The following is a 17,470-nucleotide window of genomic DNA, read 5'->3' as shown; positions in this document are numbered from 1 at the left end:
TGATGTATCCTATATTGTTACTAGACACGCCCCTTACAGGACACGGCCCATTTTATATCCGCTATGGTTACTAGACACACCCCTTATAGGACAAACACAAATATTTTGACAATTTAGACACGCCTATGTCTGTCTATTGTTATTAGACACGCCCCTTACAGGACCCGCCTTTTTTGATGTATCCTATATTGTTACTAGACACGCCCCTTACAGGACACGGCCCATTTTATATCCGCTATTGTTACTAGACACACCCCTTATAGGACAAACACAAATAATTTGACAATTTAGACACGCCTATGTCTGTCTATTGTTATTAGACACGCCCCTTACAGGACCCGCCTTTTTTGATGTATCCTATATTGTTACTAGACACGCCCCTTACAGGACACGGCCCATTTTATATCCGCTATTGTTACTAGACACACCCCTTATAGGACAAACACAAATAATTTGACAATTTAGACACGCCTATGTCTGTCTATTGTTATTAGACACGCCCCTTACAGGACCCGCCTTTTTTGATGTATCCTATATTGTTACTAGACACGCCCCTTACAGGACACGCCCATTTTTAATGTATTCCTCTATTGTTACTAGACACACCCCTTATAGGACAAACACAAATAATTTGACAATTTAGACACGCCTATGTCTGTCTATTGTTATTAGACACGCCCCTTACAGGACCCGCCTTTTTTGATGTATCCCATATTGTTGCTAGATACACCCCTTACAGGACACGGCCCATTTTATATCCGCTATTGTTACTAGACACACCCCTTATAGGACAAACACAAATAATTTGACAGTTTAGACACGTCTATGTCTCTCTACTGTTATTTGACATGTTGCTTACAGGACACACCCCTTTTCGATGTATTCTATATTGTTACTAGACACGTGTCTTATACAACAACACAAACAATTTTAGACAATTTAGACACGCCTATGTATGTCTATTTTTATTAGACATGCCCCTTACAGGACACACCCCTTTTTATGTATCCTATATTGTTACTAGACACGCCCCTTACAGCACACTCTTTTTTGATGTATTCAATATTGTTACTAGACACACCCCTTACAGGACACGCCCATTTTTAATGTATTCCTCTATTGTTACTAGACACACCCCTTATAGGACAAACACAAATAATTTGACAATTTAGACACGCCTATGTCTGTCTATTGTTATTAGACACGCCCCTTACAGGACACGCCTTTTTTGATGTATCCTATATTGTTGCTAGATACACCCCTTACAGGACACGGCCCATTTTATATCCGCTATTGTTACTAGACACACCCCTTATAGGACAAACACAAATAATTTGACAGTTTAGACACGCCTATGTCTCTCTACTGTTATTTGACATGTTGCTTACAGGACACACCCCTTTTCGATGTATTCTATATTGTTACTAGACACATGTCTTATACAACAACACAAACAATTTAGACACGCCTATGTATGTCTATTTTTATTAGACATGCCCCTTACAGGACACGCCCCTTTTTTATGTATCCGCTATTGTTAAATCTGTTTTTCAAATATTGCTTCATGTACTTATAATGTGCTTTCGCTGTATATAAAATCACATGTTGACACTTTATTTGAGGTGGACACTCATCTGTGATCCTGCATGCTTCAAGTTCTTATTAGAAATTACATTTAGAATTATGCTAATTGTTTATTCTTTAGTTATTAGGTGTTGAGAGAAAATAATAAAGGAGAAACAAATGCATTTATTGAAATGAATGCAATGCAAAAAAATGCAGCACTTAAATGGAAGACACAATAAAGTACAAAAAAAGAGGAGAGTGTAGCATTTTGTCAAATGGGTTGTGAACTGCGTGAACTGTGTTTCATGTTGACTTCAAGGTGATAAACTCAAATATGCATCATCTGTTGCCGACAGTGCGAAGAGGGAAGAGGAAAAAAGTGAAGTGAGACGAGAATGCTTAACATGACAGATGTAGTGGGTGTGTTGACAGAAAACAAAAGAGCTATGTGGGAAGAGATCTGGTCCAGGTTTAAGGCAAGCACTATATACAGTCAGCCCGACTGTTCTCTGAAGTCAAACTTCAGCAGTGCCAGCCTCTCATGCAGAAAGAGCAATTATATAGCAACACAACAAATCTAATCTCCAATCGCACCTTTTTTTTGCAGTGCTCAAAGCTTTCCGATTGAGAACCGGTGAAAACAAAGAACAAATTAATCCAAGCCTCGAGCATACGAATGATAATCAAGGTGAAAATCTATAATGCTGCACAGAACTTCATTTAAGAGCGTTTATTTCCAAAGGGGTCATGCACAACCCACCCACATCACGAAATATAGTGAGCAATTTAGAGCATAAACTGCTTTATTTACTATAGTAAATGAATAGTGTTTTTGGGCCATACTGTAGAACTTGAATTAATGTGTTGTGGTAATTCTACAGTTGCTATGGTAACACAACAACTATAGTAATTGATCTGTTGCTGTGATTCTACAGTTGCTATGGTAACAACAACTATAGTAATTGATCTGTTGCTGTGATTCTACAGTTGCTATGGTAACACAACAACTACAGTAATTGATCTGTTGCTGTGATTCTACAGTTGCTATGGTAACACAACAACTATAGTAATTGATCTGTTGCTTTGATCCTTCAGTTGCTATGGTAACACAACAACTACAGTATTTAATCTGCTGTGCAGCTTCTAAAGTTGCTATTGTAACACAACAACTATGGTAATTAAAATGTGGCGATACTATAGTCGCTATGGTAACACAACAACAACGGTAAATAATATGTTGTGGTGATTCTACAGTTGCTATGGTAACACAACAATTATAGTAATTTGCTGTGCAGCTTCTATAGTTGCTAAGGCAACAACTACAGGAATTGATCTGTTGTGGTGACTCTACAGTTGCAATGGTAACACAACAGCTAAAATATTTAATCTGCTGTGCAGCTTCTATAGCTGCTATGGTAACACAACAACTATAGTAATTGATTTATTGTGGTGATTTTACAGTTGCTATGGTAACACAGCAGCTTTGGTAAATGATATTTTGTGATGATTCAACAGTTGCGTTGGTAACACAACAACTATAGTAATCGATTTGTATCTGTGATTCTACAGTTGCTATAGTAACACAACAGCTATAGTACTTAATCTGTTGTGCAGCTTCTATAATTGCTATGGTAACACATCTATAGTAATTGATCTGTTGTGGCGATCCTACAGTTGCTATGGTTACACAACAACTATAGTAACTGATCTGTTGTTGTGAATCTGCAGTTGCTATGGTTACATGACAACTATTGTAACTGATCTGATGTGGTGGTTCTACAGTTGCTATGGTAACACAACAAGTATAGTAATTGATCTGTAGATGTGATTCTACAGTTCCTATGGTAACAACAACTATAGTTATTGATCTGTTGTGGTGATTTTACAGTTGCTATGGTAACAGAACAATTATAGTATTTATTCTGTTGTGCAGCTACTATTGTTGCTATGGTAACAACAACTATAGTAATTGTTCTGTTGTGGTGATTCTATAGTTGCTATGGTAACACAACAGCTATAGTAATTAATCTGTTGTGAAGCTTCTATAGTTGCTATGGTAACACAACCGCTATAGTAATATAAACAAATGAGCCAGTACTGTAGTTTTCTATGACTATAGGATATATTAAACTACAATACACCACAGTTTACTGTAGTATGAACTATAATATACTTGAGTATTTATTGCAGTTTATCAGTTCACTAAAGTTAATGCTACACACTGTACAAAACTAAATACTCCACAGTATAATACACTGCTATATTATGGTTCAAAAACATTGTAGTATTTACTATAAGTTCTTTCATATGGGAAACCAAGTCTTGATCTGTGTTTTGTTTTAACGATAAGACGTTTCAGTTTGACAAAAGTGGCATAAAATGAAACAACCTTTCGTTTTTCACACATGCAGATCTGGAGAATTAACAGGCGCTCGGATCAACCTCCAGCAGCATCTTGGTGATTTTCTAAAAATATAATTTCAATCCGCTGATTTTTCCATCTTTGTTGCCTTGACAACACGTCTAAACAAGGAATGGTTACCCGGACAACAAGCCCGAAAGACAATCATTAAATCCATCAGTGAAAAGACATGCTTGTTTTGCTCTGTGACTGAGGGCTAGAGCACTTGGGCAGGAGCTCTCGCTGAACCCAAATTAAACAATAAACAAGCCCTCATCCAGAGAGCATCATCAGCGCAGCACAATTCTTAAACTTCACCTGTTCGAATGCCAATGGAGCCTTTTCACAAGCCTGTGATGACGATTTTTGATGTAGATTTTCATTTATGCACATTTATAAAACTGGTAACAATAAAGCTGTATTAGTTAATACATTTACTAACGTGAACAAACAATGAACAATATTACAGTATTTGTTCATGTTAGTTAATAGCCCCTTTCACACATACAGACGTCTCCGAAAAATTACCGGCTATTTTCCGGGAAGGTCTGTATGTGTGAACAGGCCCTTTTTGAAAATATCGAGAAATTCGTTCCGTATGTTTTCCAGAAAGAGAAGTTGTAACATGACCGGTAATTTGCCGGAATCGAGTCCACCCTGACAATCGAGTCCGCTTAGGAGCCCAATGGATCGTCTGCGTTGAATGCCTGATCAAAAGTGCTTTATATAGTCTACTCTCAGTCTTGAGATTATAACCAGGCTTATCATATTAGTAACATTATTATCGGTAAGTTAAGGACACGCATAGTTAAAATGAAACGTTTGTAAACATTTAATAATGTCTGTTTGATGTTTTTATGTATTTATATGTAACATTATTTACATAAGAAGTGGTAGCACGTTGTAGGCTATATAAAATAAAAGCACGAAAGAGAAATTCTCCATGCCGCCACAACAAATGCCTTTAGTTGTACATCAGTGTATGAAATACATAATTTAAAATAGTTTTATGTCATTATGACGCTCATTTAAATTACACACATTTTAATGAGATTTCACTGCCTTATATATATATATATATATATATATATATATATATATATAGATATACATTTTTTCATCAGGCGCTCCAAACTGTACCTATTGCAACTCCAGTGACCCAATAGATCTCCCAATTGTCAGGAGGGACTCATTAGGTGCGTTCGACTTCATGCAGCGCTGCGCAGATCGATCAAAATCTGTCTTAAAGCAGTGCATGCTGGTTAGAAATGTTGTCTGGATTGACGCTGCGCGGACGCAACGTGACTGTCACATGTGGCATCAAAGTACCGCGACAGCGCTCCGAGATCAGACGTCTGATTCAGCCTGTGCAGCATCTGAAGAGCGACTGCACCAGCTCTGATGACAACACCGATATTACGCGATTGGCCGAGTTCACCACATGACAACAACCACGTGTGTTTCAGGTTTATTATTGGACAACTTCTGAGTCACAAATTTCAAAACAAACAATTCACTTTTTATACCATCTTGCTTATTAAAAGACTACAGATATTTCACTGCAGTAATCATGTTTTGTTAAATAATTTGATTATAAAGGCTGGCTTGTTCACACATGTTTATTTTCAACCATTTTTATACAGACTATTTACTGCATTCAGCTCCATGAACGATTTAAATGATATATTTTAGCAAATAATCTAAATATTACCTCAAATAAGTCTTACAGATAAAATAAAATAAAGATCATCATTGATCCTGACACCCTAAAACTTTCTTAACAGATTAAGTTAAAGAACTATTTAATTAAATAATTATAAAATGATTTTTAGGATTTTAATATATATATATATGTATATTATTTCCTGTCTAGCTGTTTATTAAGTAGAAACGTCTACTAAAAGTGGAGCTCACTTATTTTAGGAAAGTCCTTTTGTTCAATCTTTTTGGATTATAGTGCTTCTTTGAAAATGCTTTCATTATCCAAAATAATCTTCATCATCGTTTAAGACTTAATCAACACCTTGTTTTGGGTTTTACACTAATATATATTGGAAAGTTTTATATCTATGAATGTAAATAAATGTAAACCCCTTTTAAGCATATTCAAACAAGAAGTATTAGCCTAGAGTGATGTTGAAACTCCTAATTTGTGCTTATTGCTTTGTATTTAATAGGCCTGTTCGTTTTTATGTTTATATTCCCCTCTCGTTTCCCCTTATTTCTCTCATGCGTTTGTAATATATTTAATTCATAATTCCCTTATTGTTTAAAAATGAACTATAGTTTGTAGAAACTGTATTCTGTTTTATTAGTAAATCTTTTGTTGTTATAAATATAAATAAATAAATAAATAAATAAATAAATAAATAAATACTGATGACGCCATGTGATCGGTCATCATGACTGCCGCAACTGAGCCCCGAAGTGTCCAGCTGTCCGGCTTGACGGCTCCGTTTTCAACTCCGCCCCCTCCTGCGCTCGGCTAATCTCGTTGATCACCGGCTGCAGCTGTGCTTCATGTCGAACGCACCTAAAGCCTGTGAATGTTTTTCTAGACACATTTAGCAGCTAGATGTTAGTCAGATAACGTTTCTATGTTCCATCATAATGCCAACTGTGTAAATAGCGGTTATGAAAAAACGCTGTTTGTTTACCTTCAAGCTCTGACGCGTGTGCACATAAAGAAGCCGGTGAGCGCCAGCACACACACATATTATGAACATCTCGACATGCGAAAGTGTTTCTCTAAGTTTTTATCAACGTAGTTCACAATACTTTTTCATCCACAGAGTTTGTAATGTAATCAAATGTTTACAAATACAAGCGCAGCCGTTTAGAGGTCACTTCTGGTTAATGATGTCAGAATTTACAGGTGTTTTGAAATGGATGTGTGAACAGTGTTAACATTTAATTTAATTATTTATTGTATTCTTTCGCTCAATCCTGTGTTATATAGATATTATATTAATACCGTATACCCTAAACTATCCCTATTAACAATTATCCCTAATATATATTCTAAGTTCCTATTTCTACGTCCATTATTATTTAAATATTCTATTAATTCCCTCCTCTCTCGTATATATTTCCTGCAATCAAACATAACATGTTCTACGGTTTCTCTGGCTCCACAATGATCACACAGATCATTTTCTTTAACTCCCAGTATTGACATAGTTGAATTTAATCCAGTGTGTCCAAGCCTCAGTCTAGTTAATATAACTTCTTCCTTTCTGTTTCTACCATAAACATTTCTTTTTGTCTCTACTATTTTTTTCATTTTATATAGATGCCGTCCCTTCTTGTCTCTATCCCAGATTCCTTGCCATCTTAATATTTTCTTTAATAATAGATTTAATTTCACCTTTTCCTAAGAGAACCCCGATATCTAACTTATTACTTTCCAATGCTTCCTTTGCCAGTTTATCAGCCATTTCATTTCCATATATTCCTTTATGCGCAGGTATCCAGCAAAACCCCACTGTCCCTCCTTTCCTTTGTATTTCTGGAATTCCAGTTCCCCCTCTACAAAGCGTGTCCAGCTTATGCAGACACCCCCAAACACAACTGCAGGTACGGAAAGCAAAGTGGTTCTAAAAGTACATAATTTTTCTGAACTTGCAAATTAAAAGGACTAACATAACTGTAGGCCTACGCGCAATATTAAACTAGGGTGCATAACCTCAGACATTAGACAAAAGCTAAGAATACAAACAAGCAATACAAACAAGTAGCTACTGCTACTGTACAGCACCTTGGTCGACCAAAGGTTGTAATTAAGTGTGCTCTAGAAATAAACTTTGATTTGATTTGATTTGGGTTACAAAGTGTCACTTAAATAAACAAAAAAACAACAACAAAAATCAGTTTGTCCATATTTTAATCATCATTGAGTTATGACAACTTAACATTTTTAAGAGTGTATATGAGTTTATCTAAATAAATGACATTTTATTGACATTTTTTAACCCAATGGTTGCCCAGAGATGAACCGCCAACTATTTGACATACGTTTTACACAGTGGATGCCCTTCCAGCTGGCACCCAGTACTGGGGAACACACACACACACACACACACACACACACACACACACACACACACACACACACACACACACACACACACACACACACACACTATGACCAATTATGTTAATCAATTCCCCTATAGCGCATATGTTTGGAAACCTGAGCACCCAGAGGAAACCCACGCCAACACGTAAACTCCACACAGAAATGACCACTGACCCAGCCGGGACTCGAACCAGCGACTTTCTTGCTGTGAGGCCACAGTGCTAACCACTGAGCCACCCATCAACCAAAATAACAACACAAAAAAGTATAATAATATAAGAACAGTTTAATTGAGCTGAAACTGGGTCAATTATGGATAAACCCATCAAAAATGCAAATCGATTTGATGTAAATTGACTAGCTTACACAAAGAATCAATAGGACAGTCCTGTAAATGAATTTTGATGTGTTTTTTTGATGCCAGTGGTAAATGTCCATTGGTGTGTATATACAGTATACAGCTATTTAGTTGTTGTTGTTTTTTTTGCTTTTGTTTTTCTTATTCTTAAAATGATATTTAAAGTCCATAATAAGCCAAAGCAGGTGTGATTGTGAGTCTGAACCCTCAATCGTGTCTCAAAGGTTGTTTACCCTCTGCTGCATAGAAACTCCTTTTTAGATTAAAAGTCAAAAATGCTAGTCGATTTGATATAAATTGACTAACCAACAACATTAGTGAAACAGTAGCAGCATATGTGAAGAAAAACAGTCCTGTACTTGACTTTTGGTGTGTTTTGGACACTCATTTTAGATGTCAATTTGTATATATACACTTCCTGACAGAAGTCTTGTCGCCTATCCATGTTTTAGGAACAACAAATAATAACTTGACTTCTAGTTGATCTTTTGGTATCGGAAGTGGCTTATATGAAAGGTAAAGGCCTCTAGATGAGGCTTATTTGAGCACAATAAAATATGATCATGACTTGATGTTGACTGATTTGATTAGGACAGTAAGGTCTGACTCTGTTTAGACTAAAGTCTGCTCACTGAACCTTCAATAATGTCCAGTATAGAATATGTGCTCATGCTGCAGTGGAAACAGAATGAATATTGTGTCTGACTCCATCATGAGCTTGGAGGACTGCATCCATACATCTCTGACATGACTCAAATCACTGATTAATAAAGTCATCTGGAATGGTGAAGAAAGCCTTCTTGCAGGACTCCCAGAGTTCATCAAGAGTCTCTGTGTTCATCTTCAACGCCTCCTCCTTCATCTTACCCCATGCTTAATAATGTTCATGTCTGGTGACTGGGCTGGCCAATCCTGAAGCACCTTGACCTTCTTTGCTTTCAGGAGCTTTGATGTGGAGGCTGAAGTAAGAGAAGGAGCGCTATCCTGCTGGAGAATTTGCCCTCTCCTGTGGTTTGTAATGTAATGGGCAGCACAAATGTCTTGATACCTCAGGCTGTTGATGTTGATCATCCACCCTGCAGATCTCTCGCACGCCCCCATATTGAATGTAACCCCAAACCATGATTTGTCCTTCACCAAACTTGACTGATTTCAGTGAGAATCTTGGCTCCATGCGGGTTCCAGTAGGTCTTCTGCAGTATTTGTGATGATTGGGATGCAGATCAACAGATGATTCAGCAGAGAAATCCACCTTCTGACACTTTTCTATGATCAACTAGAAGTCAAGTTGTTATGTGTTGCTCTTACAACTGGGATCCACGACAAGACTTTTGTCACATAGTGTATATAAATTTAAATATCCATATATAAATATATATATATAGCTATTGTGTTGTTTTCTTTTGCTATTTGCACATTATTTGAGGATGCACTGAGCCAGCATGATTTGCAAAATTCATAAAATTATATTTAAAGCCGCCACAGTCCATAATAAGCCAAAGCAGGTGGGATTGTGAGTCTGAACCCTCAACCGTGTCTCAAAGGTTGTTTACCCTCCACCACACAGAAAAACCTTCAATTGACCCAATCAGAGCCCCAATCGGCCCCAGAGCTGATCGGGAGCTCTTTCTCCTCTGCTGACCATCGCTTGTTGACTTACTGAGGGTTTGTTTTCCCTGCCCGCGTCTCCATCAATGCCTGCTCATTGTACTGTAACAGTAGCTATCAGAGGAGAATTGTCACGCTGGCTGACTCGCAGGAAATGGCCGTTTCCTTGCTGATTGTGTCTGTTGTTTGCAATTTAGATGCCAGCCCTGAACTGGAACGCTCCTGTGTGCTGAGATTGTTCCTGAGTGCAGACGAAGCCTCTCTACACAATCAGGAGCTTTAAGAGCCATCGGAATCACAGTCTATTTCACCAGATGCTACTCTTTTTTTTCACCTCTTCTCATTCTAGATGTGCTTTCCGGTGATTGTGGATCTTCAGTCATGGATGGTAAACAAATGAGTTACGGAAAGAGATCCCATTGAGCTGTTTGGGAATGCATTGAATTAGATTTTTAAGTTAGTAGTCTGTTAGATTAGATTAGATTAGATTAGATTCAGCTTTATTTTCATTACACATGTACAAGGCTCAAGGTTATAATAGTTTTGGTGTTTTCATTAGTTTTAGTTTTTATTTCGTTTTAACTTTTTGTTTTCAAACTTAATTAGTTTTAATTAGTTTTTGGAGGCAGATTTACTACTGTTTATTAATCTATATTTTGAAATTGCTTAGCTTTAGTTTAGTTTTTATTAGTTTCAGTATTATAGTTTTTTTGAATATAAATTAGCATACGTGTCATTCCTACCAACCTTCCCGGGAGTCTCCCGTATTTCAGACCCATCTCCCGTATTGTTCTGTCTCTTGGAAAACTCCCAGAATTCCACTGCTCAACATATCAAAAATAAAGTTATGTAATGATAATAATAATAATTCCTTACATTTATATAGCGCACTTTTTCTGGGCACTCGAAGCGCTTTACACATGGGGGGAATCTCCTCATCTAGCACCAGTGTGCAGCATCCACCTGGATGACGCGACGGCAGCCTTTTTGCACCAGACCGCACACTACACACTAGCTGATTGGTGGAGAGGAGACAGCGTGATTAAGCCAATTTAGATATGGGGATGATTAAAAGGCCATGATGGACAGGCCAGTGGGCAGATTTGGCCAGGATGCCGGGGTTAAACCCCTACTCTTTTTCGAAGGACATCCTGGGATTTTTAATGACCACAGAGAGCCAGGACCTCGGTGTATCGTCTCATCCAAAAGACGGTGCTCACTGAGCATTATAGAGTCCCCGTCACTATACTGGGGCATTAGGACTCACACAGACCACAAGTTGAGCGCCCCCTGCTGGCCTCACTAACACGACTTCTGGCAGCAACCTAGTTTTCCCATGTGGTCTCCCATCCAGGTACTGACCAGGCGCAGCCCTGCTTAGCTTCAGTGGATGACCATGTGAGAGTTGCAGAGAGCTAGCTGCCGGAAGGAGACCTCGGGGAAGACCCAGGACACGCTGGAGGGACTATGTCTCTCGGCTGACCCGGGAACGCCTCAGGATCCCCCTAGAGGAGCTGGAGGAAGTGTCTTGGGAGGGGGAAGTCTGGGGTTCTCTCCTAAGACTACTGCCCCCGCGACCCAGCCCCGGAAAAGCGGCAAAAAATGAATGAATGAATAAAACATTACCATGATCTGAAAAGTTACTTTAAATGAATTTTTGCAACCCAACTGAAGCATGATTCATTTATTTAAATTCCATTATGATTTTCTGTTATTCTGTTATTTACTTCTGTGAAATAAACGTACGTTTCGCCAGATCCTCTCATTTAATCCCTCGGTTTACCCGCGCTGCCTACAGTTGTTCAAGTTTAGTTCAGTCACAGCAGGCTGTCATGTGTTCGGTTTAATGAATCACACACACGCATTATTATGAGTTCACCCATTCTCAAGTCCGATCTCTGTGTAACGTTATGGTTCTATTAACTGAATAACTCTGGAAATTGGTTTATTTCGAGTCAGAGGGGGTATCAGGCATGTAAAAGAGTACGTTTTTGTGGATAAGTGCTTACTGGAGACGCGAATCATTTCAAATGATTCAGTTCAATTTGGTGAACTAGTTTAACCGGTTCACTTAGAAGATCCGGTTAAAAGAATGATTCGTTCACTATCAGGATCACTAATACGGAAATAAAACCCATTATTGGACACAAATGTGTTAAATTAAGTGTCTGCTCAGGCTGTATTTAATGTGTCACCGTGCTGCTGTCATGTCCAGTTGTTGTTTTTGTCGTGGGAGCAACAGCGAGGACTTACTAGAGTAGGACCGGCTTGATCTGGTCAGTGGCAGCAGGATTCCGAGGTGCCGTACAGCTCAAACACCAGGCGTAAAACTGGCATCGTGAAGTAAATAGATTTACTTTTAAAGGCTTATGTATTAAATACATTTACAAAGACTAAAACAAAGGATGTTTTTGCTAGAATTTTAGTTAGTTTCAGTTAGTTTGGTATGTGCACAATACAGTTTCAGTTCCCTGCTGAAAAATCCAGCTTAAACCAGTTTAGGCTGGTTGGCTGGTTTTAGTTGGTTGACCAGCCTGGTTTTAGAGGGGTTTTGGCCTTTTGCTTTTGGTTTAAGCTGGACACAGCTGGTTTTGGCTGGGCTCCCAGCCTGGCTAGGCTGGTCAAGCTGGTTTTAGCTGGTCATTTTCCAGCCTGGCCAGCTAAGACCAGGCTGGAAATGACTGGAAAAGGCCAAAACCCCTCTAAAACCAGGCTGGTCGACCAGCTAAAACCAGCCAACCAGCCTTTAAGGTGTTTTTTTCAGTAGGGTTAGTTCTAGTTTTTTTAAACTATCATTTTTATCTTTATTTCAGTTAACAAAAATGTTTTTTTCTAGTCTAGTTTTCGTTAACTATAATAACCTTGCTTTACAAGGATACGAAATGTAGATTAGATCAAACCAGGAGTGCAATAGCAGCAAGAGCAGGATATAGATATATTTAAGTTATGAAGTTATAAGAGCAAAATATAGAAACAAATGGGTAATAAATACAGATGGATGTACTATGAACATAATATATGACCTAAGCTGCAAGAAAAGTTACTATGACAGGTGTAATAACAAATAAAATGTGTTGAGCAAAGATTAATCACAATTAAATGCATGCATCCAAAATAAAAGTTTGTTTTTCATAAGATTTGTGTGTGTATTATATATATTTATTATGTAAATGTAATACACTCACATACATTAAAAACAAAACTACGCTTTTTTTTTGGATAGATATTTAAATTTATAATTAGTGTCATATATTTTATGTTTAAATATAAATAAACATTTTCTGAATGAGCGTGTATGGTTGTTTCCCAGTACTGGGTTGCGGTTGGAAGGGCATTCCCTGTGTAAAACATATGCTGGAAATGTTGGTGGTTCATTCAGCGGTGGCAGCCTCTGAAATAGAGACTAAGCCGAAAGAAAATGAATGAATGAAACATTTTCTTAAATGTATGCATGCATGTGTGTATTTATATTTAATGATTATACATAGTACACACACATATATATTATGTTAAAACAAACTTTTATTTTGGATGTGATTATTCGCAATTAATCTTTGTCCAGCACTGCAAAAAATAATAATTAGTTTCATCCAAAAAACAAACAAAAGGAGCTTCAGGGGTAAATAATGTGTCTGTGCTCTTTGGATATGGGATTAATTAATTAATGCAAACAAATAATCAATCCAAGGCACTAGAAAAAACAGTTTAAAAGCCTTTATTCACATGGCTAATATATTAAAAACACACTCATGTGCACCTACCTGTTGATGAGTGTGTTTTTAATGTATTAGCAATGTGAATAAAGGCTTTTAAAACTTTTTTTCCCTAAATAGTGTATTACTGTATTATATATACTGTACATGTTCAGAGTAAATAAATGTTTCAAACTTCATTAAATTTCAAAAGCATTTAAAGAATAATAATCCTATTGCAGTTTAACTTGGTTGAAAGGTTTGTTAACACTTTACAATAATGTCTCATTAGTTAAAGTAAGTTGATGCATTAAAATTAACATTCATTCATTCATTTTTCTTCAGCTTAGTCCCTTATTTATTAGGGGTCACCACAGCTGAATGAACCGCCAACTTATCCAGCATAAGTTTTACACAGCCCTTCTAGCCACAACCCAGTTCTGGGAAACTTCTATACACATTCACCCATACACACTCATAAAATACGACCAATTTGGTTTATCAATTTTCCCACAGAGCATGTGTTTGGACTGGGGAAACCGGAGCACCCAGAGGAAACCCACACCAACATGGGGAGAACATGCAAACTCCACACAGAAACAGCAACTGACCCAGCTGAGGCTCGAACCAGCGACCTTCGGGCTGTGAGGCCACAGTGCTAACCACTGAGCCACTGTGATTAACATCCATCCATCCATCCATCCATGCATCCATCCATCCATCCATCCATCCATCCATCCATCCATCCATCCATCCATCCATCCATCCATCCATCCATCCATCCATCCATCCATCCATCCATCCATCCATCCATCCAACTATTCACAGTTTATTGAAGTGCCCACAATATATACTGTATAGAATTATTGAAAACCTGCATGTGTCTATTCTGTTATTGCTCATCTGTTGGCGCATTGTAATTTCCCTTATGTTCTGTGTTGCAAACCTAATAAATGAGTTTCTTTATAACCTTGGCCCAGGATAGTGGCTTTCTGGCCTGTTTGTTTTGCACAGAACAAAGAGTTTTGCTCGCTTTGTAAAACAGCGGTACCTACACACGCTGCCGCTGTGTGCGAGAACTGAATATTACTTTCTTAGGGGAATTAATTAATTCTGCAAAGACCGATATTTAATATTAATGTCAGAAGTATGAATAAACACAATTAAAAACGCAGCTTTAAAAGGGTGAGAGTAATTCAAGGATACTTCTTTTTTTTCGGTGTCCAATTGTAAAATGCTATAAAGAATTAAGCAGCACAAAAAAAAAGAGGGGGAGAAAACTTTTTAAACCAAAACACCGTCTCCAAAGACAAGCATAGAGTTAAGCCATGCATTACAAAGCTAAGGGGGTCTGTTTTAATACGACTTGCATATTCAATGCGGCCCAAGGCGTGTTTGTATAGATATGAGAATTTGGAGACAATCTGCCGAGACCTCTGCTGGAGCCTGTGAAGGTATACATAAAACATGAAAGGGAAATAGTACATTATTATCAGAGTACATTACCATATCAACATTAATACTTAGTTGTATGGATGAGCTTGAGAAATTTATTGCACTCAGACAAGTTTGTGCAATGTTTCATCTTTAATTCCCGATTAAAAACAGTAAATAACCATTTTTTAATTTACAGATGGCAAATGTTAATAGTCTGAAATGTATGATTCAATTTGAGTATGTATGTAGCCTATGAAACACTCTTTAAATCTGTTTTTTGTGAAAACTATTTGAGTATAGAATATAAGGCAGTTTACATGGTACTCTACACACTAATCTGATGGAGTAGACTTAGTTATAGGCTATTTATGATCCAATATTAATAATGAAATAAAAACATTCCTGTTAAAATGTGCTAAAACATGCTACAAACCCTTATTTAGATTTATAGAATCTTTGTGATTAGACTCATAACTGATTACCTGTGTGAAATTACGCTTCATTGTGTACAAGCACTGCGCATGCGCAGGAGGCGCTCTACACTAGATTTGGAGCTTTGGCGCTAACAACATTGGCGAGTTTTTACACCTGTGAAGTGGAAACACGCGGACGCGGGAGAATCGGCGGAGATCGGTAAGATGGCGGTCGTTATTTTTTTAACGCGATGGTTGTTAGATATACAAAGCAGGTGTTTGTTTTAATGGACTGCCTCAGTGATATTAAAAATGACTTGTTAATGTCTGTATGGGGTCTCAAACGGTTCGTTTGAATGTATGTTTAATTGACTTTAATTGATTTGGCTATTGTTATTGTGTTTTATAGGCTATAGGGTGTAATTTGTTAAAGTTAAAATGCAAATGACAATTGGCTATCTTTTTGTATTTACAAAACGGACATTTTTGGCTAGAAATGCCTTGATTAACTGGTTCAGCTGTGTTTAATCTGGGTAGGAGCTAAAATATGCAGGATTGGACACTGCTCAGGCCTACAGCAACACAAAATGTTCAGCATATTGCTTTTAGATAACTTATGTGCTTTTATATTGTAGGCTGTGTTGTCTGATTCTGTTTTTCAAGCAGTTTATTCTGGGCTATGAAATGTGAGGTTGAGTGTAAAGATTGGTATTATATAAAGATACAGTGTATGAAGTTTGTGTGTCGTTCAAAATGTTTTTTAAATGTTGCATTTATGTTAACGTTTAGGAGTATATGCACCTTTCATAATAATGCTTATTTCAACCCATATTTGGGTAAGATATAGACAAACCCAATCACTGGTTACATGAAATACATATTAGTCCAGTGATTGGGTTGGACTTTATTTTGCTTAAATCTCAATATTTTTACTTTTATTTTCATAATGAATGGTAATTAAACTATATAAAGCTAAGAGTGTTTTGTACTAGTTTAGGCCTGTCATATGAACAAGTATGAGTCCCAAACTACATGCAATGGATGCAATCCAAGTCATTCATTCAAATGAAACAAAACATGATCGTCTATATGGTAGTTTCTAAAATGTAATAAAATGTGTAGATATATATGTTAAATAAATGCTTTGCATGTTTTTTGAGTTTGAATGTTCTGTTATATTCAATCCAATTCATCTTTATAGCTTTTATAATGTAGATTGTGTCAGAGCAGTTTAACATAGAAGTTCTATCTAGTAGATTGAAACCATCTCAGTCCAGTTTTCAGAGTTGAAGTTCAGTGTGGTTGATATATTATAATTATACTTGTTTCTCAATATGCAAATGATTTCTTGTGTCCTCCAGCTCATGACACCAAAACCGTTATCCACAAAAAAAAGTTATCCATCTTGAAGGACATTTCAGTTCTGTAATTGCACCACGAGGAACAAGTTTGAATGGTGTGTCCTAAGCGGATGTCTTAAACCTGACGCTACATCAGTGAATAACAGATGCATTTAAATGGAGAAACCTGTACCTTATTGTTGTGTGTGTATATGGACCACATCTTCTAGAATATTGATGATTGACATCATGGTAACCATAACAACAATCCGGCATCTCGCACATTTGGTATATGCTGTGTATTTTTGACCAGAGTAATAAAACGTAGATCCTTTTGGCTTTAACTAAACCACCACTGACTGGGGTTGTGTGTGGAAGGCTGCTTTGCAGATTTATTTTGTAGTGTTGCCAAATAATTAAGTGTCTATAGGCTTTAGAGATCTAGGTTATGGTGCTAAAGTAGCCAGGTATTGATGTTTTAGGTATGAAGGTTTTAGATTAAAGGGGCAGTTCACACAAAGGAAAGTTTACTCGCTCTTATTTGATTCCAAACTACATTCATTTTTTCTGTTCAACA

The 17,470-nt window shown here is 37.2% G+C and overlaps 1 long non-coding RNA gene across 2 annotated transcripts in view; it reads left to right on the top strand.

The window, feature by feature from the left end:
* LOC130240943 (uncharacterized) overlaps window positions 1-14,596 on the top strand; it is a 46,944-nt gene extending 32,348 nt beyond the window's left edge. Inside the window, exons 1-3 of one of the 2 annotated variants that reach the window (XR_008838815.1) lie at window positions 7,420-7,543; window positions 10,209-10,399; window positions 14,220-14,596. This is a non-coding gene — a long non-coding RNA (uncharacterized LOC130240943). Of the gene's footprint in view, window positions 1-7,419; window positions 7,544-10,208; window positions 10,400-14,219 lie in introns of those variants that run through there. The other variant, XR_008838814.1, reaches the window with a different exon arrangement.
* The last annotated feature ends 2,874 nt before the right edge of the window (window positions 14,597-17,470 follow it).

This window comes from Danio aesculapii, chromosome 14 (genome assembly GCF_903798145.1).
Source record: "Danio aesculapii chromosome 14, fDanAes4.1, whole genome shotgun sequence".
Lineage (NCBI taxonomy): Eukaryota > Metazoa > Chordata > Actinopteri > Cypriniformes > Danionidae > Danio > Danio aesculapii.
This window is presented reverse-complemented; position numbering and strand designations above follow the sequence as displayed.